Here is a 23,614-nt window from a genome sequence, read left to right as displayed (position 1 = left end):
CTCATAATAGAAGGTTAAGTTTCAACAAAAGGGTATTTCATGTGTTCATGTAATTTTCCCAAAATTTAAAACTCTCCATTCTATGGAGTTTTGTTTTCAAGTGTGCATTTTTCTGATCTAGAAGTTTTGAGGCCGGCCGGGCAGTGGTGATGCATGCCTTTAATCCCAGCACTTGGGAGGCAGAGGCAGGCGAATTTCTGAGTTCGAGGCCAGCCTGGTCTACAGAGTGAGTTCCAGGACAGCCAGGGCTACACAGAGAAACCTTGTCTCAAAACGACAACAACAACAACAACAACAAAAGGTTTGAGAATGCCAAAACAAAGGGATGGGTCCTTGGGTTTTCCCATATATATTCAGTGCCATACATTAAAGATTGAGCCTTGATCAGACAACTTTGTCTTGGCTAGTTATTTCTCTCGCCATCCTTCCAATCCATCCCCAGCTTTCTTTTAAGGAACCCAGTAACCCGTGGCCACTGGTGGCTACAGTATAGAGATACAAAGAAGACTATAGAACAATGCTCTGCAGTCTTGTACATAAAACAAACTGAAGAATATCTAAAGATTTACGAGCAGAGCCCTATGAGTTGTTGCAGTACATTGCTTCCATAACTATGCATCCATTTAAAATAATCCAGATACATTGCCATGCTAAACTGTCATAAAATACCTGTTTTGTTAGTTAGAATCTTGTCTGCAAGTATCAGAAAGTGACCTGATCTGGTGGAACAGTGACTGCATGCTGTTCCTCTGCTTAACACCCAGCTTCATAAGGCTGGGACTGGAGCCTTCCAAGTTCTCAATTTCTCAGAGTCATGCGCACCTTTATTCCTTCTAGCTCTGAAGATAAGGCTTTGCAACTGGTTGCTGCATTTGCTGCTTCTCTGGTGGCATTTAGTTCATGGACAGCAAACTCAAATATGTTTAAAGTAGACTGTAATATAGATCTTGCTTAATGAACAGGAAGTCTTTCCATTCACTCTTTTTTCCCAGCGCTGAAGAGAAATGAAGTTTCTGTGGGATTTCAACACAAGTACCTCAGGCAGGGATCATGTTAATTTCTAGCTTTAACTTTCCTTCACTGAGGAGAACAGATCACTCTCAGTAGGTATAGTTCCAACTTCAAGTTTCTGGCAGAAAGAATTTGACATGCACATTTGGGTCATGAGTCCATATGTGGTCTGATTTTCTTTGACCAAGCATGAAGAAGTACAGCAAAGATACAGACTATCTGGAACCCAGCTTAATGGAGAGGAAGCAAACAGAGCCATTGTGCAATGAGCCAACATGGAAAAAAGAGCCTACATCTATTTTTAAGTGGAGACAAAAAAGACTCAGTAATACAACCCCATTTTTTGTTGTTGTATTGTTATTGTGTAAATTAATCCACTTATTGAAGGCTAGACAAGCCTCAAACTGTAGTGTTTCTTCTGGTCTTTCAGGTTCTTTAGTCTTCTGGTGGAAGACTTGACTGTGGCTGCCTCAGTGTAGGTTCAGGACTTGCCAGTCACTATTTTCATGTAGGAATCACAGTGCCAGATGCTAACAGCTCATCTCTTGATCTTGGTCTTGCCACAGAAGGAGCAAGTGTATGTGACCTGCTGGCTCATTTCAATTCTTTTCACCATTTTTCAGAGGGAGGCACTATAAGCTGTTTCATATTTCCGAAGGAGCCTGCCCCTCTTGGTGTAGGAACTATGTCACAGGAAAGTAAGCCCAAGCCCAGAGACAACTACATTTCTTTAAAACAAGAAGAAGTAAAGTTTTATATCAAATAGGCCTATTGCTAATACCTGTATTAAAGACCTCTGTGACATACATTCAAAGGCTTTGTGAATCGGATACATTTTACTTTTATCCTTTTTATTATGGAAATGTCTCAGACACTCAAAAACAGTACAAAGAATTCTCTAGTCTTCACTCAACACATGTTAAACCAATTACATAATCTCAGTGAAACAGTCTGAGAAATAGGAAAAGTCATAGTCAACTAATCTACAGACATTATTTGCATTTTCTCAACTATCTTACTGTGCCATCTTGTCTGCTGGCCAGAATAGCCACATAGCACATTTGCTGACCTGTCTCTGAAGGCATTTTGATCTGGGGTGGCTTCTTACTCTTTCTTTGTCTTTCATAACCTAGTGCACTGGCATAGCACATACCACCAATTCTGTAGGAAGGCCTTCATTTGGGCTTTGTCTGACTTTCCTTCATGATTAAAATCAGCTCTAATCTTTTGGCAGATTCTCCACCGTAGTGGAGAAATGGGATTTTTATATAGTGTTAAAGGATCTTCTCAGAAGAGAAAGAATTAGTAGTGACAGAGAAAAGTGCTGGGGCCATAGAGACACCAAGAAGAGCCTCCTCAGCTAAGTGACTGGAGGTGATGTCCCAGCAGGAAGGCTGCAGGTCACTACTCCTTCCACATGCAGGAAGAAGAGAGCAAATTGGAAGTGGGATGAGGCTACAAAATTTCCAAGCCCACTCCAGTGTGTGGGGTGTTTTCTCCAGTAAGGTTTCATGTTCTAAGAGTTATATAGCCTCCCCAAATGGCACCATCAACTGGGTCAATTTTCAAATACATGTGCCTATGTGAGGGACATACATTATTCGAATCATCACAGATCCTGTGTTCTTTCTACATGCCGCAATGAGATTTGAGTGCTTGATTTTAGAAATGACAAGATGTGATTTTTCTTCCCTGTTAGCTCTGTAATTTTTCATTTCTTCAAGGACCTTTAATTAATTAATTTCTAAAAGCCTCTCAGAAAATTGTATTTGGAGGACTCAAGAGATGGCTCAGGAATTAAGAGCATGTAACTTTTTTGTAGAGGGCCTGATCAGCTCAATACTGTTTGTAACTCTAGCTCCTAGGGATCCAAGAATCTCTTCAGGACTCTACGGGCATCTGCACTCATTGAATTTTGTGTGTTTGCACAAAAACACACAAACACACATATACACACACAGAAAGAGAGAGAGAAGAGAGAGAGAGAGAGAGAGAGAGAGAGAGAGAGAGAGAGAGAGATTAAAATAAAAGACAGAAAACAAAGGTTTGAGCACTATGTATGTTCATTACTGGAAGTGACAATTTATCTTCATTTCCTGTGTAAAGAAACTGAGACACCACTAAGTTAAGTAACTGAGCTAATTGTTTGGTCCTGGAGCTAAAATTTGGCCCCAGGCAGTTTTATTGGACAAGTAATACTGTTAGCTACTCTCTGTGACCTACTAATACATCCAGAGGAAAGTGACACACTGTAAATATCATTGTCCATGTCTCCTTGTAACTTGTTTCCAGACACCTGTAGTGGCTCTGGTGTGCCAGCCTCTCTTCCCCCTAGGCATCATTTCAAGCATCTCTGTCTTTATCTTTTTCGGCTATACACCTTACTTTCCTGTCACATCATTCAGCTCTGAATTCAAGTGCTTCTCATTGTCCTGACTGCATTTGGCAGCCTGACCTAGAATATTAGTCTTGGCACTACTGATGCAGAATCACCACAGGAAACTGACCTAGTAATTATTCTCTTGGCTCTGTTCACTGCTGTCTCATGCCCATATCCAAACATTTCCTACAGATTTATACCTTGAAAACTTTCAAGTCTTTAAAACACTTCACATAATAATGTAATGAATACAACATATCTTTTACATAGCTACAACAACCAAAAATTGTCTTTTATCACCAGATTCAAATGTATGCATCCATCCAAAATATTCATGTGTGCTTAGAAAATTTTCCTGTGCAGCTTGAGTGACAAGACCACCTAAATTTTGACAACTTATCAGAAAGACTCATGTGTCCTACAAAAGGTACCAAAAAAAGCAACGGACAAAAGATAAACACTGAACGGAACCCCAAAAGACAAAGTATCAGTTTTAAAGTTATTCCCAATTAGGAGTTCCATTAGATACACCAGACATTTCTGTCTGATACCAAATATATATAAAATGCCTCTACCAGTTCTAACCTCAATGTCTTAGACTATTTTTTTAAACGATGTATTTATTTTTATTTCATGTGTAGAAGTGTTTTGCCTACATGTATGTATACATACCAAATACATAGAATAATGTAACATAAGAATAATGATGTATTTCCTCCTTGTCAGAATATATTCAGTAATAAAAATTTATCCTAGAAGATACTAACGAAACACTATTGTGTGCCTGTCAGTGGCATGGGTGAGATGGTCCTGTCAGTTCACATATTGGAATACTTGGTACCATTTGGGGGGAGGTTTGGGAGGTGTGGCCTTGCTGGAGGAAGTACTTCACTGTAGTGGACTTAAGGAGTTTAAAGACATACCATTTCCAGTTTCTTCTCACTGCTTCACGCTGTAGGCTGTAGTTGAGACACAAACTCTCAGCTCTCAGCTTCTAGCTTCAGCTACCATACCTGCTGCCTCTGTCATAATGTTCCTGCTATTATAGACCCTAAACCTATGAAACTGTAGGTCAATATAAATTCTTTCTTCCTTTAAGTGGCCTTGTTCATGGTGTTTTATCACAGCAAGAGAAAAGTAAGTAATACAGTGATGGGCAGTTAAAATTGCAACTGTCCATTTTTAAATTAGCACTGTCACCACAATATTTTGGTCAGATAAACCATAACTTATTATTGTCTGATGGTATCTTTGCAATCTGTTCACTTTGTTTCTCTTTGAAGCTTCTTGCTGGCTGATAATAGTGGAGAAAAATGATGTCCATACTGAGTGTGGTCAGTACCTGGTCTGGCACTGCATGTCTGGCAGACACTACGTGGAGGTAGCTATTAGCGACAATCTGTTCACTATACCCTGCAGTAGGCACACTGAGTCTGATGTGGTCCAACTAGGCCATATGTCTCCTTGAGAGCTAAATATTGCATATGGCATTTGTTGAATCAGTTATTGTCCACAGCTAGAGATAAGTTCATTAGGAACATTGTTCACCTGGAAAACTCTTGAGTTCCTCTCCTGTACATGGAGATAAGTATGTTAATAAGCTGTTTTTATACTCTCAAATTCAAATGAGTGCACTAAATTAGGAAATTAATTTTGTTAGTGAAATTCACTTACACCTCTTTTCAGGTCAACCCACATCTGCTCATCATAACTACTGAAGAGGCTGGGCGGTGGTGGTATACACCTTTAATCCCAGCACTTGGGAGGCAGGGCCAGCCTGCTCTATAGAGCAAATTCCAGGACAGCCAGAGCTATACAGTGAAACCTTGCCTTGAAAAACAAATGAAATAAATAAATAAATAAATAAATAAATAAGCAACCACTTAAAAAGAAATACAGAAAGTTCTTATGCCACCTGTTCTCCATGGTTCTATCTACTACAAAACATGATACAGACCAGTGTTTACAAGATACAGAACCCTAAAACACAGAAAGCGGGGCAGAAGGCCAAAATCAAGGTGTCAGGGCTGGGTGAGAGGCTCAGGGGTAAAGCACATCACACATGAACAAGGCTCTGGCTTTCATTCTAAAAATCACAGACATTAACTAAAACTAAATAACTACATTTAAAATTTTCACTTAAGATATATAGAAAGTTTTAATATTCCTCACCTTTCATAACTTTCATAACATTCAGCTTAATGCACATAAGCTGAAGACCCCAAGTATGGAAAGACATTGCAAGGAGAACATGAGGGGCTGTAGAGTTGTGGCAACTGTAGCTTGGGAGAAGGTGGTGGTACTATTCATTCTTTATATCCTCTCTCTCTTTCTCTCTCTCTCCCTCTCTCTCTCCCTCTCTGTCTGTCTGTCTCTCTGTCTCTGTCTCTGTGTCTGTGTCTGTGTCTGTGTCTGTGTCTGTGTCTGTGTCTGTCTGTCTGTCTGTCTGTCTCTGTCTCTCTCTGTCTCTCTCTTTCTGTGTGTGTGTGTGTGTGTGTGTGTGTGTGTGTGTGTGTGTGTGTGTATACAGACTTGCTGGGGGCTGTCATCCTCTACTGTATCAATCTTATTTTTTAGACAAGGTCTCTCCCTGAACCTGGGTGAATCTGAAGTCTGCCTATATTTGTCTACACTAGCTAGTCAACAAACTCTAGTGATGTACCTGTCTCCAGCCACTCCACAATGACACTACAGGTCTAATGTAACATCTCTTGGTTTTTGCATGGGTGCTGGTGTTATGGAGTTTGTGACCCCCTAGAAAAAGCCCATAGACTCAGTCCAATTAAAACTAAAAGATTTATGGATTAGCTCCTAGCAGTACGAACAGTCTCTGAGCCAAACTTGAGGTTGCTATGAGAAGCAGATGAGAGAAAGATTTTAAAGGAGAAAAATCACAAGAAGGCCTTCAATTTTATGCAAACAAGCAAAAACTGGTCTGTTCTGCAAAATTAAGTGGTTAAGGCAACACAAAACAATTTTTGGGTATCCGAGTAAGCAAGTTACAGAAGCAAAAAAGCAGTTACTCATAGCATGACAAGTAGTCACAGCTGTACATTTTTGGGTGGGTCACTGAGTCAGGGTAACTTGGAACTTATTTTCCAGGGATTAGACTCAGAGACAAATGACTAGAGGGTACCAAGATGGATGCCTAGTATAAAATGGAGTTCCTTTAGCCATTGTACTGTGGATCCAGGCTTATGTGTGTGTTGCAAACAGTCATCTTCTGAGACAGTCCTGTTATTTCATTTGGGGGTGTATAAGTGACAAATTAAAATTACATAAACTTAAGTTATATACCTTTCTGGTGTGGCACATACATTGTGAAATTAGTGAACAAATCCACAGCCTCATAGTTTTTTTTTTAAAGATTTATTTATTTATTTTATTTATGTGAATACACTGTAGCTGTCTTCAGACACATACAAGAAGAGGGCATTAGATCTCATTACAGATAGTTGTGAACCACCCTGTGGTTGCTGGGATTTGAACTCATGACCTCTGGAAGAGCTGTCAGTGCTCTTAACCGCTGAGCCATTTCTCCAGCCCCCTCATAGTTTTAAAAAGAAAAAAGTAAACACTTAATATACAAACAAACAGTAGGTAATGTGCCTAGATATGGTGATGAATGTCTGTAAAACCAGGTCAGAAGAGGCTGAGGACAGAGGATTCCAAGTGAGAGGCTTCCCTGGGTTATGTTCAATATTTCAGACCAGTGAGCAAAACCCAGTCTCAAATAAGCAAACAAACTGGGGAATACTCATAAAGACACATGCCATTCATGCAAAGATCCCACTAATCTCTGTATCCTATTAGTATATGTGCCGCAGAAGCAAGCTTCTTATCCTGTTCTCTATCATGGACAAAATACAAATGAAGTGACCCGGAGTTGGATAGAGTACCAGAACTCTTTGCCGGAAAGCTTGCTCAGTAAGTGACACAAACAGATCATCCACATCTTCCTAAAGCAGGTTCTTGAAGGGGATTCCTAGGCTCTGGGACCTGATGGGATTAAAAGGACATAAAACTGGAGGCGTTTGCACATTTTGTAAAAAGGTATATCACAGAAGAGAATCACACCAGTGCATTGAAAGAAACAGACTTGTGAGGGAGATAGACAGACACAGAGAAAGAAGGGGGTGGGGAGAGGGAAAAGGAGGTGAGAGATTTACAATTCTCAGAATCCCTGGGTTTAGTGTACATATGGATAAAGCCTTTTCCCTCTTATCCCCAAGAATATGAAATGCTTAATTCCATTCTTGGCATAAATGACTGGGTAAGATTTTCTGCTCTTTAAGTAATAGAAAGACACTTCGCCCATTTCTGAATAATGCACTAATTTTTAAAGTCAATCTCACTTCTACATTCAGGAGATAAAAATACCCTGGCAATAAAAAAAAAGTATATGATAAAATATCTTTAGCTAAATATTTACCTGGGGTTTGCTTGAAAATGTACTAAGAGTCTGTGAGTGTGTATGTGTGTGTGTGTGTGTGTGTGTGTGTGTGTGTGTGTGTGTGAAGGTGTCTGTGTGCATGTGTATCTGTGGACTGTATCTATGTGTGTATGTATATATGTGTGTATGTATGTAGTCTGTGTGTGTATGTAGTAAATGAATCCACAATGACAAATATTTAACATTTTTGACACTGCTGATCAGGAGTTCACACTCAAGATAAGATGAATTGTTAAGGGCTCTTGTCAGAAGACTACCCTCCAAGGCAGCTAGTACAATGTCAGATGGCACTATCTGTCCCTGTATATTTTCACAGTGAAATGGTTGAGTTCCATAGTGCAAGTGTTTACACTCTACACAAACAGAGCCTAGGACCATGACAGCCTAGCAGCAAAATCAACTCTCCAGCAGCACCCATGCCTTGCTTGCTTACTTTGGGTGGCCTTCTCCATACAGATTTATTTCTCTTGAACTGATAGGAAGACCAATTTGTCCTTTGTCAGTATAAGGTTGCATCAACCCCCAAGAGAGTCTTCACTGAAAAGTGTACAATAAAGCATCAGGAACAGGCAGTGTTGAATTTATCAAGTCTATGGCAGCTGCTGCCTGGCTGCTCTCAATTGGCCCTTTCACTAATATATGTACAGATGTATAGAAAATTTAGGCCTGACACTAGTTTTCATTGTAATAAATCCTATTGATAATGTAATTTTTATTCTCTTTTTAAGGATATATAAGTAGTTGATATCTGACACATATTATGTGATATATAATGATAGAATCAAGACAATTGGTGTATCCATCACCTCGAATGTTTTTCATTCTTGTTCTAAAAGCATCATCAGTTTTTTCTCTCAGCTGTTTTGGAATGCAAAATAAATTATGGTTGGCTTTTGTCACCCTGCTATACACTGCACTTTTTTTGTTAGCAATCATCACATTGTATAGAGAGAATATGTTGTATATTGTATGGATCAATTAAAAAAAACCTATGAAAGAGCTAGAGAAAGTACCCAAGGGGCTAAAGGGGTCTGCAACCCTATAAGAGGAACAACAATATGAACTAACCAGTACCCCTCCCCCCCAGAGCTATATTTCTAGTTGCATATGTAGCAGAGGATGACCTAGTTGGCCATCAATGAGAGGAAAGGCCCTTAGTCTTGTGAAGATCATATGCCCCAGCACAGGGGAATGCCAGGGCCAGGAAGTGGGAGTGGGTGAGTTGGGGAGCAGGGTGGAGGAAGGGTATAGGGAACTTTGGGCATAGCATTTAAAATATAAATGAAGAGAACATATAATAAAAAATATAGTAAAGTAAAAAAAAAAACCCTATGGTCATTAAGCATTAAGAAAGGTTCTTTATAGACTCAAAGGTGGGACATTCTGGGATAGACTGAGGCGTGGGAGATTTGCCCAAGATGTGGCAAGACTGACTTGTGGTAACTGGCCACATGACAGATTGTAGATTAAAATAAATGGGTCATAATAAGTCATGATCTAGTCAGAGAAGAGCCTAGCTATATAGCCAAGGTAAATGTATTTTGAGTCTGAGTCTTATTTCTGGGAGAATGGGGCTAGAAGGAAGAACCAGACCTCAACTTTTACAATGCTGCAATGCACTGTTGAAGTGGAAACTTATGGGTTCTTTGGAAAGACAGTTGTGTTGGATGGTGTTTTGCTGGGGCAAGCACATAAAGGAGTGTCTGCTGAAGCAGACACTGGTGAAAGGATGTTTTGCTAGAGCCAGCACTTGAAAGAATAAGTGATGAAGGATTCTTTGATAACAACACACATGTATTGGTTCAACTTACATTGCATTAAATTTGTTGCGACTCCATAGGTAGAACTTCTGGTGGTGATCTGGCCGCTTTCTTGCTGATTTCAAGAACTCACACGGATTGGCAGAGTAATGTAAGCTGATATAGACTCACGTGGAGTTTTGCTAAGACAGACTCATGTGGTGAGGTAAGACCTGTGGGAGGGCATGTGATGTTTGAAGGGAGTATAAATAGGACCCAGTGGACAGTGATGAGGGTTTGCTTGCATAGTTAGCTTTGCAATGCTTCTTGGTCTCACATCTTCACTGATCTTCACTTGGTTGAGAGAAGCACAGCTAAGAACTTCTCCTGGTATCCCTGGTGGTCTTGATTCCTCATGCTGACTCATGCTGATTCAGCAGAGGCCTGACTGACTGTCTCTGCTAGGTCATGCCACCACTGCTGATTCATGTTTGCTATTCCAACACTATGAACTGGAATGCTGGTGTATTTGTGAAGTATTTGAGAGTGGATTGAACTGTCACTGCTGATTCCTGTGAACTGAACTGCTGATTTCCTGACAACAAAGATTGGAATCACATGAAGGAACTATTTCTAAAACAGGTCCACTTCCCCGTATCCTAGTAATCTTTCTTTTCCACTACCTCTGGTGGGTAGTGGGCAAGAAAGAATGTTAATGCATTTAAGAACTGTTCTTAAAATTATGGTTGAGAAAAATTTAAGCCTACACGCTGTCATTTTCTTGTTAGCAATGGTCCCACTGCTGTGCAGTGACTCCTTCTTGTCAGCCATGGTCCCACTGGTGTGCACTGTCACGTTCTTGAGTTTCTGCCACAATCATAACTCTCAGCCACTCATTTTGGTGGTTGAAAAGAGTAGAAAGGTAATTTTACTTCTATCAGGCAAACCACATTTCTGTCCTTTTTTATCTAACATGGCATGTTTCTACATTCATTGGATTAGCCTGCAGAGTAGAACATAAAGACCCAATGGGGAGTTAGAGTTGTACTCAAGTCAGTAGGGAGAAGGATGTTGTATTGTATAGGCCTGTGTCCCATTTACATAAGGCTGAGGAAAAATGGCCTTTTAAGACAGGAGGTAAGAGGTGCTGTGGCTTATGAGTAGTTGGGAAAATGGCCAAAGCCAAGCCTGGCATGGGCATGGGGAGGAAAAAGTGAGTGGAAGTGGCAGCCCTCAAAGTCACATGGGTGATGATGAAGCATGAAGTGCCACTGAAATACCAGTGACTTGAAGACCAGAGTTCCTCCCAAATTATCCCAGGATGTGTCCTTCTGTCACTGCTACTGTGGCAGTAAACAACTGTATTACAGAGTTAATTTATTAGGGATGAATTCACAATTTAAAACGCTGAAGCAAACCACCTACAATATATTAACGTAACAATGGCTTCTTTGAGATATTGTCTTTGAAAATCTTGTGTCACAGAAGGCTCCATCTGAATGAAGCAGACAAGCACTTTGTCAGCATCAGTTCCTTAAAGCAGTATGCTTGATTCATTCTTGATATTGTGGTATTGACTGCCCTCTGTCCTCAGAAGAATTAGCTGCTCAGCTCTGCTAGTTACCAGCCATCAGCAGCCTTCTCCTTGTGTCTCAATATACCACACAAACACTGTTATTTACATGTATATACCTGTGTTATAAGAGCTGCTTCAATGATCTGAGACAGTTTGTGAGAGGGGAAAATCATTCGTCAGCTGTGTCTCTTCTGCTGATAAAATTCAGGAGTTAAAGCCAACTGTTCTTTCCCCTGTCACAGAGTTTGACTTTCACTGACTGTGTTCAGGACTGTCTGAAATTGCTCATGCTCTGAAGTATCCAGATTCAAAAGGACCAGGTTTTAAAGTTCTAGGGCAGTAATTTTCTGTCCTGATATATATTGAAGTTACCTGGCATGTTACTTTGGATTTTATTTCTGTGAAGAGACACCATGAATACAACAACTCTTATAAAGAAAAATACTTAATTGGGGCTGGCTTATAGTTCAGAGGGTAAGTCCATTATCTTCATGGCAGGAAATGGTGGCATGTAGACACACATAGTACTGGAGATGGAGCTGAGAGTTCTACATCTTGATCCTCAGATACTAGGAAGGACTGTGAGCTATTGAGCCCAGCTTGAGTTTCTGAGACCTCAAAGCCACCCAGTGACACACTTCCTCCAACAAGGCCACATCTCCTAGTAGTGCCACTCCCTATGGGCCAAGCATTCAAATATATAGTCTATGGGGGTCATTTCTACTCAAACCACAACACCTGTACATATTTTTCCCCAACAAAATAATGTTTGGATCTTGCGCTAAGCCAGATACTCTCAAATATAGTTCACATACCAACAGCATTACCCAACAATTTTCTAAAAACGCAAAATTTTGAATTCACCTCAGACCTACTGTAGATATTTTGAGGGTGTGGTCAGCAATTGCATTTTAAAAGCCCTCTGGGTGGTTTAGATTTTCATTAAAGCTTAAGGATGTTTGGTTTACTGCCTAACATTAGGCAGAGCTCAGGGAGTCTTTCCGAAGACTTGGGTGTGGGGTTGGGGTGAGAGATTAAGGGAGCAGAAGGTATCAAGAAGACCTACAGAACCAACTAACTTGGGCCTATGGGTGCTCACAGAGGCTGAACCACCAACCAAAGAGCATGAATATGAATGTACTGGACCTAGGCCTCCTACATGTATGAAGTAGATGTGTAGCTTGTTCTTCATGTGGATTCCCCAACAATTGAAGCAAATAGTGTCTTTGACTTGAACTCTGTTGCCTACCTTTGGATCCCTTTCCCCTAGCTGAGCTGCCTTGTCTGGCCTCAGTGAGAGATGATGTGCTAAGTCCTGATGGGACTTGAAGTCCCTGGGTGAGTTGGTACCCAGAGGAGGCCTCCCACTCCTCAGAGGAGAAGGGGTGGGGAGAATAGGAGAAGGAGGTGGGAGGGGGGCTGCAATCAGGATGTAAGTTGAATGAATAAAGAAAGAGAGAGAGAGAGAGAGGGAGAGAGAATGAATGTTTGCTTAGGTAAATCAAATGAGAATGCTGGAGGTAAGGCACATGTAAATATGCTGCTTCAGGTGCTCCTAAGGCACAGCCAACCTCCAGAGCACTGCTTTGAACAGAAGCCCCAAGAAACTTGAAAGACTTCCTAGTTGACTAAGGTTTCATTCCTCACACCTGGCTACACCCCATCTTCTGGTTCAGGTCTCTTTCACAAAAGACTGACTATTGTGAACTCAACTGATTTTAGACATAACTTCAGGACTTGTTTCTGGTTTTAGTTTAATGTCATCTTTAAACTCATTGCTTATTTGTAAATACCCACGAAAGTAGAAAGTTATGGCTCACAGCAGATGTTCTTAGGGACTTTTTTTCCCCTAAGAACTACTCAGGAATGCATTACAAATGGAAAAATAGAAAAAAATGGACTCATATTTTAGAGCAGAAGTTCTCAATCTTGGCTATATATTAGAGTAAGCTTTTTAAAACTCCTGATGCCCAGACCATATTCCAGACCAATAAAATAAGAACCTCTGGGGTGGGACCCAGACACTAATACATTTTAAAGCTCCCAGGTGCCTCCAGTTGGCTGACAATCATGCTTCGGCAGAACCTTGAGTGGGAACATGATCTTGAATAAGAGATGGAAAATCTCCTGAATGGCAAAGAATATCTCATGACAGTCAGCCATTAGCTTCACATACATGTGTTTGTTCTCTATGCTTTTTAAAAGAAATACCTTCTCTACACAGACAGGCATGGTCCACTCATGGTTGGGTAACATGAGAAAAGGAAAGAAACGCTATGAAAGAGTATGGTAGAGCCTGACTGCTGCTCGTCTTGGTGACATATAGGTGAAAGTTGATTGCACTTTTTATCTATTTGCCTTTGAGTGAATTTAGAAAATTTGGCCATATATTTTCAAAATTTGTGGATTTATATAACTAAGAATCAAACTGGGGTTGTAGCTAAGTAGCATGCAAGAGCCCTGGGTTCAATTCTTTATGTAAATCAATTGTGGAGATACACACATGCAATCCCAGCTCTCAAGAGGTGGGGGCTGGAGGGGCAGAGGTTGAAGCTTAGCCTAGGCTACACAGGCAGAGAGAGAGACAGAGACAGAGAGACAGAGATAGACAAAGACAGAAGGAAAGAAAGAAAAAGTTAAAATGTATAACCTACAGAAAATAGACAAATTCCAAAAATCACCCAATTCCCCAAAACACTCAAGAAGGAGTAAAATTCCCTACAAGCAGAGCCAAATTGTTTATTAATTTCTGCTAAGCATTAATGCCAATCCCCAAGCTATTCTGAAACATAGGCAAGAACCCTGAAACCTCATGGCAACTTGGAGGGAGAAGTCAGTGTTTCATGTAGTTTTAAGAACACACACCTTTGCCCATGACCTCAGCCTGTGTTCTGGCCCCTCCTGGTTCCCTTTTGTTCCACCTGACTTAGCTCTGGAATCACTCCCAACCATCCCTAACCCACCTACCTTTTGAATCTGCCTTTAGCTCCAGGAGGTGACTACTCTACCAGCCCACTCCTGAGGCCCCTGAATCCGAAGATAAAAGTCACTTTACAGCTTGCCTTCTGTGACACAATCGCTGAGCCACTTGGAAATGCATGTACTTACCAATTATTATCTCAATTTTCCCCTCTGCCCTAAATGTAGTGGCTTGTATCGACTAGCCACTGTCAACATTTTTGGCCATCTGCCTGAAGTGGAGGCCTCAGGCCCTAGCTGCTCTGAGATCTTACATCATTGCTGCATGCTTCTCATTCAAAAGCATGGTGGAAAAGCCCCTTCTCTCCTTCCTCTCTTGGGACCTGAAAGTCCCACTTGTATCTTCTGCTCAGCAATTGGCTCACAAACTTCTTTATTGACAAATCAAGAACCAATTAGGGAACTAGACCTTAGTATCAGAACCTCCCCTTACATGTCAGTTCTCCTTCTACTGTATTGATCCCAAATACTGAACTCAGCTCACAAGGTCCGGAGGTAGGTGCCTTTAGCCATCGAGTTATATCTCTGTTTCCAAATTTCTTTTTCTTAAGGTGCCAAAATAATTCATTCTAGATATGAATAATCTTTTCAACAAATGTGAAATTGAATAACTGTGTATTTTCATGCTAAAGAGTAATACTGGATCCCTACCTTAAAAAAAAAAAAAGGCTAGAGACCTAGATATAAGAACCATAAAAGTCTCAGAATGAAATAAGGGGAAATCTTCATGGGCTTGAACTTGGTAATACATTCTTCTTCTTTTTTTTTTGGTAATACATTCTTAACTATGACACCAGATGCACAAACAATAACAACAGACTGCATTTCATCGCATTTTAAATTGTTCTACAATAAAGAAAAATTCCTGGGTGGGAGGAAATATTAGTAAATTATTTACATGAAAAATAATCCACTATTTAGACGATACACAAAATTCCTATAACAAACAACTGCTCATACTAGTCACATTTGAAGTAGTTAATAGACCATGTCCAACTACAAAGAGAGAATAACCAATCCTCACAGGCAGCTGCTCAAAACCTACTCAGAAATGTGTTCATTGAATTCACATATCAAAGCATACATGTCACAGGTAGATCTGAGTATGAAGTGTTGGGCAAGTGGAAGTGAAATGTTTAAAAAGGTCTTGCTCCAGATCATCTCTTTACTTACAAGTGTTATCAGTGACTACTGAAGGCCTTCAAGTCCACAGAACCCAGGGAAGGATTGAGAATGTAGATAATAAGAGTAGGGTGATCTTGTGTGACCATTGTCTTGTCTGTTCTTTGTTGCTATACCAAAATTCATGAGGGTGGGAACTTTATAAGTAAAGGCATGTTCAGCTCACTACTCTGAATGGATAAATATGACACTGGTATTGGCTTTGGTAAAGTCTTTCTTTGATAAAGGATGTAATCATGCAGGGTAGAAATGGGAACTCTGAGAGGGAAGCCAGAGCTCTGAGAACTAACCAGGTTCTGAGAAAATTCTATTAATCCTTTCAAATGACAGTGGTACCACCATCCATGAGACCTACTCTGGGAGATCTCACCACCTTTCATGATGAAAAAACAAGTCTCCATCACATGAGACATTGGGGTACAAACCACAACCAAGCACATTGGTGTAGTCATGGGTGAAATAGTCTCAAATAACTCTTTACGGATGTTTGTGGATGTAAAGCTTGGATTGTGTACAGACAATTGGGTTGATGAAGTCTGCAGGTAGGGAAGACGATTAAGATCATCAGGTATGCAATATCCAGTGAGAAATGTTTTCTGGGGAGGAGGGAGCTAGTACTTGCTGCTCTGAGATGGAGGCAGGAGCATGGACTAGAGAAAGTACAAGATCCTTCCTATTTCTGTGCACACCCATGGTGTTGGATGCTGTCTAGTCTTTCTCTTGCTTCTGATATAAAGCCTCAGGGCATCAGGCCTGGTTTGCTAACATCTGTTGGGAATTCTGCACAAGAGACTTGATTTGGGTTTGGGGTGTTGTCCCACTAGAATCAGTGACAGAACAAGATTTGTACATGGGTGCTCCATAAGCTGTGGGCAGGGCACATAGTGGTAACTCACCTGAAGATTTGAGAAAGGAAATAATGATTGGTCTACAGTATCAAGCAGAAATTCCCCCTTATCTTGGTGAGCACAGTAGTGATGAGAGAGTTTATGAAAATGAAGACCAGTTACTGTGGTGACCTGATGTGGTTTTGGAGAACAAAGTCAAGGAGTACTTTATTGAGACCTCATTAAGAACTGGAAATGAAAGGATCTTTACCTATCCTAAATCAGATAGGGGACTAATATCCAATATAGATAAAGAACTCAAGAAGGTGGACTCCAGAAAATCAAATAACCCCATTAAAAATGGGGCTCAGAGCTAAACAAAGAATTCTCACCGGAGGAATACCGAATGGCAGAGAAGCACCTGAAAAAATGTTCAACATCCTTAATCATCAGAGAAATGCAAATCAAAACAACCCTGAGATTCCATCTCACACCAGTCAGAATGGCTAAGATCAAAAATTCAGGTGACAGCAGATGCTGGCAAGGATGTGGAGAAAGAGGAACACTCCTCCATTGTTGGTGGGATTGCAAGCTTGTACAACCACTCTGGAAATGAGTCTGGCGGTTCCTCAGAAAATTGGACATAGTACTACCAGAGGATCCCGCAATACCTCTCCTGGCATATATCCAGAAGATGTCCCAGCTGGTAAGAAGGACACATGTTCCACTATGTTCATAGCAGCCTTATTTATAATAGCCAGAAGCTGGAAAGAACCCAGATGCCCTCAACAGAGGAATGGATACAAAAAATGTGGTACATTTACACAATGGAGTACTACTCAGCTATTAAAAGGAATGAATTTATGGAATTCCTAGGCAAATGGTTGGACCTGGAGGGCATCATCTTGAGTGAGGTAACACAATCACAAAAGAACTCAAATGATATGTACTCACTGATAAGTGGATATTAGCCCAGAAACTTAGTATACCCGAGATATAAGATACAATTTGCAAAACACATGAAACTGAAGAAGAACGAAGACCAAAGTGTGGACACTTTGCCCCTTCTTAAAATTGGAAACAATCACCCATGGAAGGAGTTACAGAGGCAAAGTTTGGAGCTGAGACAAAAGGATGGACCATCTAGAGACTGCCATATCCAAGGATCATCCCATAATTAGCCTCCAAACGATGATATCATTGCATACACTAGCAAGCGTTTGCTGAAAGGACCCTGATATAGCTGTCTCTTGTGAGACTAGGCCAGGGCCTAGCAAACACATAAGTAGATGCTCACAGTCAGCTATTGGATGGATCACAGGGCCCCCAATGGAGGAGCTAGAGATAGTATCCAAGGAGCTAAAGAGATCTGCAACCCTGTAGGTGCAACAACATTATGAACTAACCAGTACCCCGGAGCTCTTGACTCTAGCTGCATATGTATCAAAAGATGGCCTAGTCGTCCATCACTAGAAAGAGAGGCCCATTGGACTTGCAAACTTTATATGCCCCAGTACAGGGGAACGCTAGGGCCAAAAAGTGGGAGTGGGTGGGTAGGGGAGTTGGGGGTGAGGTTATGGGGGACTTTTGGGATAGCATTGGAAATGTAATTGAGGAAAATACGTAATAAAAAATATTTTAAAAAGGGCAATTTGCAAATTCATCTGGAATAACAAAAAACCTAGGATAGCAAAAACTCTTCTTAGTGATAAAAGAACCTCTGGTGGAATCACCATGCCTGATCTAAAGCTGTACTACAGAGCAATTGTGATAAAAACTGTAAGGCAGGTAGATCAATGGAATAGAATTGAAGACCCAAAAATAAACCCACTCACCTATGGTCACTTGATCTTTGACAAGGGAGCTAAAACCATCCAGTGGAAAAAAGACAGCCTTTTCAAAAAATGGTGCTGGCACAACTGGCAGTTATCATATAGAAGAATGCAAATTGATCCATTCTTATCTCCTTGTACTAAGGTCAAGTCTACATGGATCAAGGAACCCCACATAAAACCAAAGACACTGAAACTTATAGAGGAGAAAGTGGGAGAAAGCCTTGAAGATATGGGCACAGGGGAAAAATTCTGAACATAACAGCAACGGCTTGTGCTGTTAGATCGAGAATTGATAAATGGGACCTCATAAAATTGCAAAGCTTCTGTAAGGCAAAAGACACTGTCAATAAGACAAAAAGGCCACAAACAGATTGGGAAAGGATCTTTCCCAATCCTAAATCAGATAGGGGCCTAATATCCAGTATATTTTAAAAACTCAAGAAGATGGACTCCAGAAAATCAAATAACCCTATTAAAAATGGGGTACAGAGGTAAACAAAGAATTCTCAACTGGGGAATACTGAATGGCTGAGAAGCACCTGAAAAAAATGTTCAACATCTTTAATCATCAGAGAAATGAAAATCAAAACAACCCTCAGACCAGTCAGAATAGGTAAGATGAAAAATTCAGGTGACAGCATATGCTGGCAAGGATGTGGAGAAAAAGGGACACTCCTCCATTGCTGGTGGGATTGCAAGCTGGTACAACCACTCTGGAAATCAGTCTGGCGGTTTCTCAGAACATTGGACATAGTACTACCATAGGATCCTCAATTCCTCTCCTGGGCATATACCTAGAAGATGTTCCAACTTGTAATAAGGACACAGGCTCCACTATGTTCATAGAAGCCTTATTAATAATAGCCAGAAGCTGGAAACAACCCAAATGTCCCTCAACAGAGAAATGAATACAGAAAATATGGTACATTTACACAATGGAGTACTACTCAGCAATTAAAAACAATGAATTCATGAAATTCTTAGACAAATTGATGCATCTGGAGGATATCATCCTGAGTGAGGTAACCCAATTACAAAAGAACTCACTCAATATGCACTCACTGATAAGTGGATATGAGCCCTGAAACTTAGAATATCCAAGATACAATTTGCAAAACACAAGAAAATCAAGAAGGAAGACCAAAGCGTGGATACCTCGTTCCTTCTTAGAATGGGGAACAACATACCCATGGAAGGAGTTACAGAGACAAAGTTTGGAGCTGAGACAGAAGGAAGACTGCCCCATCTGAGGATCCACCCCATAATCAGTCACCAAATGCAGACACTATTGCATATGCCAGGAAGATTTTTCTGAAAGGACCCTGATATAGCTGTCTATGGTGAGGCTATGCCAGTGCCTGACAAATACAGAAGTGAATGCTCATAGTCATCTATTGGATGGAACACAGGGCCCCTAATGGAGAAGCTAGAGAAAGTACCCAAGGAGCTGAAGGGGTCTGCAACCCTATAGGTGGAACAACAATATGAACTAAGCAGTACCCCCAGAGCTGTGTCTTTAGCTGCCTATGTAACAGAAGATGGCCTAGTTGGCCATCACTGGGAAGAGAGGCCCCTTGGTCTTGCAAACTTTATATACCCCAGTATAGGGGAACTTGAGGGCCAAGTGGGAGTGGGCGGGTAGAGGAACTGAGTGGGGGGAGGGTATAGGGAATTTTCGGGATAGCACTTGAAATGTAAATGAAGAAAATATCTAATAAAAATTGAAAAAAAAACCCAGACCAAAACAAAAAACAGCTATCAATTGTATCTTGTGTTCTTTTATTTTACACATACAAGTTAAATGCACACATATATATGCATACATATATACATATATATGGATACATATGTACATATGTACACACACACATATGTGTGTGTGTGTGTGTGTGTGTGTGTGTGTATTTTGAGACAGAATATATTACAGAGCTCTGGCTATCATAGAACTTGTTATGTAGATCAGGCTGCCTCAAACTCACAAAGATCTTCCTTCCTCTGACTCCTGAGTGCTGGAATTATAGGTGTCACAACCAAGCCTGACATCTTGTATTTTTTAAGATATTACTTTCATAGCAGAGAAATGCTAGAATAGTGTTTTTTAAAGACTCTGTCTACTAGCAGAGATCTGTGGACTTCCCAGCCTTGAGCAGCCTGAACTGACCTTGAGTGCTTCCCACAATAGACCTTATCGACCTTGGTGAAGTCATCTTCCTCAGTTACATGTGCAAGTTCCTACAGGAACTTAGAAGAAAAGACTGCCCTCTGACCTTGCATTGCAACATAATTCAGCTGAAACAAAGGATGGGGTCTATGGGCTTGCCCTATATAAACACAGTGCTGAATATTAAACTTGGAGCCTTTATCAGAACCTTGTCTTGGTTTCATTCTTCTCTCGAGCCCCGCCCCCCGACAGCCCTGTCTCTTTTTCATTTCCAGCCCTACTTTCAGATAAACGCAGTTCATCCATGGCTGCTGGACAGCTACAACTATCATGTACCATGGCAGATATCAACATCTTGTTCTTATATATTATTGAAATAAAATCAATTTTTAATTTTGGGGGTAATTCTGGAGAGCTTTTCTTTCAAAGGCCTGATGATATTTTATTTGTTCTTATTTAATCCTATTTACCCTATTTATTTGATTACCTTAACTCTAGTTACCCATGAAGGTCTAGTTTATCACATATGAAGAGATGTATTCATCTAAATTGGTAGTCATATTTAAAATATGCCCAATGCCTTTAGAAGTTTAAATATTTGAACCCAATAATTACATTTCTGAAAATAATTACCAGAAATATAGTTCAAAATGGTTTTAATTAAAAAAACAAACAAACAAGTTAAAAACTAGTGGTTAGATGTAATGAAGTAGGTGGCAATGTCTTAACTATATTTGCTTTGTTAGGCCAAAGGGCCTCTTCCATCTTTGTCAGGGGGAGTGGCAACCTTCTCTCCTTTCAAACAACAGGGCTTTAATATTTCAAAGTTACCTAACTAGAAAATGAAATTTAAGAAAATTTACTTTATAGGTGGTTTAAGAACATGGAAAAATGCTAATGTTAAAAATCCACTATACTGAGGGGGAACACAGTGGGGTCTCCATTTTCCTTCAAGGAGAGGGGGTAGTTGGGGTAGGATATGTGTGAGGGGGTACTGGGAGGAGAGGGGGTGCTGATATTGGGATATAAAGTGAATAAATACATTAATTTTAAAATCCACTATATAGCCAAGCGGTGGTGTTGCACACCTTTAATCCTAGCACTAAGAAAGCAGAGTTAGGTGGATATATGAGTTCAAGGCCAGCCTGGTCTATAGAGTGAGTTCCAGGACAGCCAGGACTATACAGAGAAATTCTGTCTTGAAAGTAAATAAATAAACACCACCATACAAATTTGAATATTTGTTAAAATCAGAACCATGTAGAATAGTTATTATAATTATAGATATGTGAAATAAATCTATTATGATGATTATTAGTATTTAAAGTTCTGAAGAACTCTAAATGCTAACCTGTTTCTAAAAATAAATAAGAGAATCAATTGATGGTTCTCCTTTTACTTTATACTTATCTATACTTTCCAAATTTCTTCCTCAGGAAATGGGCATTACTACTATAAGTGTAGAAAACCAGAAATAGAAACTTTGGTGGCAGAGAAGGTTTTGGCAGTGGATGAGGAGACTTTGGTGGAGGTTGAGGTTGAGGTCGAGGTGGAGGTGGTGGCCTCAGGGGCCAAGGAGGTGAAGGAGGGGGTAACTGAGGTGGAGACTTCCAAGCTGGGGGCAATTGGGGTTGATGTGACAGCTGGGGAGGCAAAAAAGAAAACCAGTTAGGAAAGAACAGTGATGGTGGAACTGCATTTGCATGAAGATATTTTTATCCCTCGCAGAAAGAATATCCCTTGTCAGAAAGAATATGTTTCCTGGAGAATCTGTGTATGGAGAAAAGAAAGTCTCTACTTCAGAAGGAGATGACAAAATTGAGTACCAAGCCTAGACCCTCTTTGGCTCCAAGCTGGCAGCAGTAATCCTGGGCAGCATAGACCAGATTCACACCAAGCCAAGTTGCTCTACCCTGGGGCAGCCCTCAGGTACCACAGTCTCCCACGTCTCTGATATTGGCTGGGATGGTCTGTTTGAGTGCATCCTACTACTTTAGCTGGGACATCATCAATTTGGCCAAGAAGAAGAGCAACATTGTTCCCATGATTAAAGAAGCTCAGCACCCACACAAATTCCACATGTTTATTGCAATGGGGAATGCAATCTTGGTCAATGTAGCCCAGCCAGACCAAACCCAGATTGTGGCCCCGAATACCCCACCTTCCTTTGGAATAGAGGACACTTTGTGATCGCCATTAAGGCCAACTACATTGACTCCACAGACTTGGTGGAAGTTGTGTTTGCATCTGAAGAGAAGATGCAGCAGGAGAACATGAAGCCTCAGGAGCAGGCAAATAGCCTTATGAACAAGGCCATGCTATGGTTTAGGTGTGTACAGACCACCTCCCAAGGTAGAAACTCAGAGCTGTCTGGATTGGAAGAAATGTCTGTTGCTATTGTTGCAGTGTTTTGATTTTTTGTTTGTTTGTTTGTTTTTTCCCATTAAACAAGAATGGGCTGTCAAAAAATGAAAGAAGTGAGAGAGGGATGGAGGAAAGGAAAGAAGGAGAGAGAGAAAGAGAGGGAAAATGAGGATAAGAATGAATGAGGTTCCTGGATGGGTTTGTCTTTGGGCCTAGATGGAAGTTATCTCATTGGGACTTTCACACTTCCCTCTTCTAGTCTCGGCTCAGATTCCTCTGTGCATGAAATCATATTCTTCCATCTTCCACGCCAGAGAAGTAGGTTGCTCACAGTGATAGGCTTGCACCGTCTACTTTGGGGATCTTTGGAGCAAGTCCTGTCTCTCCCTTCACCAGTTCCAGAGAAGGATTCTCAATTGGGCCACATGCTCAATCCCTAACAGAGTCTGGAGAATGGAATGTTATGACCAGGTGGGCTTGTGACATATGCTCACATCTGTCCCAGAAGAGATGTGTTAACACTGAAAGAGAGAAAAGGACTAGTGCCAGCCAAGTTAAGAAAGACAGATTGGGAAAAGATCTTTACCAATCCTACATCTGATAGAGGGCTATTATCCAATATATACAAAAAACTCAAGAAGTAAGATTCCAGAAAACCAAATAACTCTATTTAAAAATGGGGTACAGAGCTAAACAAAGAATTCTCAATTGAGGAATCTTGAATGGCTGAGAAGCACCTAAAGAAATGTTCAATAGAGACAGCCGGCCACCTTCCTGGTGAGAGCACGGGGGTCTGCCCGGCCTGAGAGGTTTGTGGCACAGGCGCCGGCGGGAGCCTTCTTGGCTCCGGGACTCCGAGGAGGGCAGGCTGCACGGGTGACCGTGTGGAATACAGAGTGCCAGCCGTTTCTGGGACGGGCGAGAGTCGCAGAGCTTCTGGGCGGCGCCATCTTCAGCTCCAGATAGCCGGCCACCTTCCTGGTGAGAGCACGGGGGTCTGCCAGGCCTGAGAGGTTTGTGGCACAGGCGCCGGCGGGAGCCTTCTTGGCTCCGGGACTCCGCGGAGGGCAGGCTGCACGGGTGACCGTGTGGAATACAGAGTGCCAG

At 41.0% G+C, this 23,614-nt stretch overlaps 1 non-coding gene and 2 pseudogenes across 1 annotated transcript; 1 reads left to right on the top strand and 2 right to left on the bottom strand.

The window, feature by feature from the left end:
• Positions 1-1,399: 1,399 nt before the first annotated feature.
• Gm12087 lies at positions 1,400-4,750 on the bottom strand (annotated as a pseudogene).
• Positions 4,751-20,826: 16,076 nt separating this feature from the next.
• Gm23109 lies at positions 20,827-20,952 on the bottom strand. Its single transcript, XR_003949950.1, has one exon. It is a non-coding gene; the product is annotated as a U6atac minor spliceosomal RNA (small nuclear RNA).
• Positions 21,629-22,606, top strand: Gm12085 (predicted gene 12085; annotated as a pseudogene).

The sequence above is a fragment of the Mus musculus genome, chromosome 11, assembly GCF_000001635.26.
Source record: "Mus musculus strain C57BL/6J chromosome 11, GRCm38.p6 C57BL/6J".
NCBI classification, from domain to species: domain Eukaryota; kingdom Metazoa; phylum Chordata; class Mammalia; order Rodentia; family Muridae; genus Mus; species Mus musculus.
This window is presented reverse-complemented; position numbering and strand designations above follow the sequence as displayed.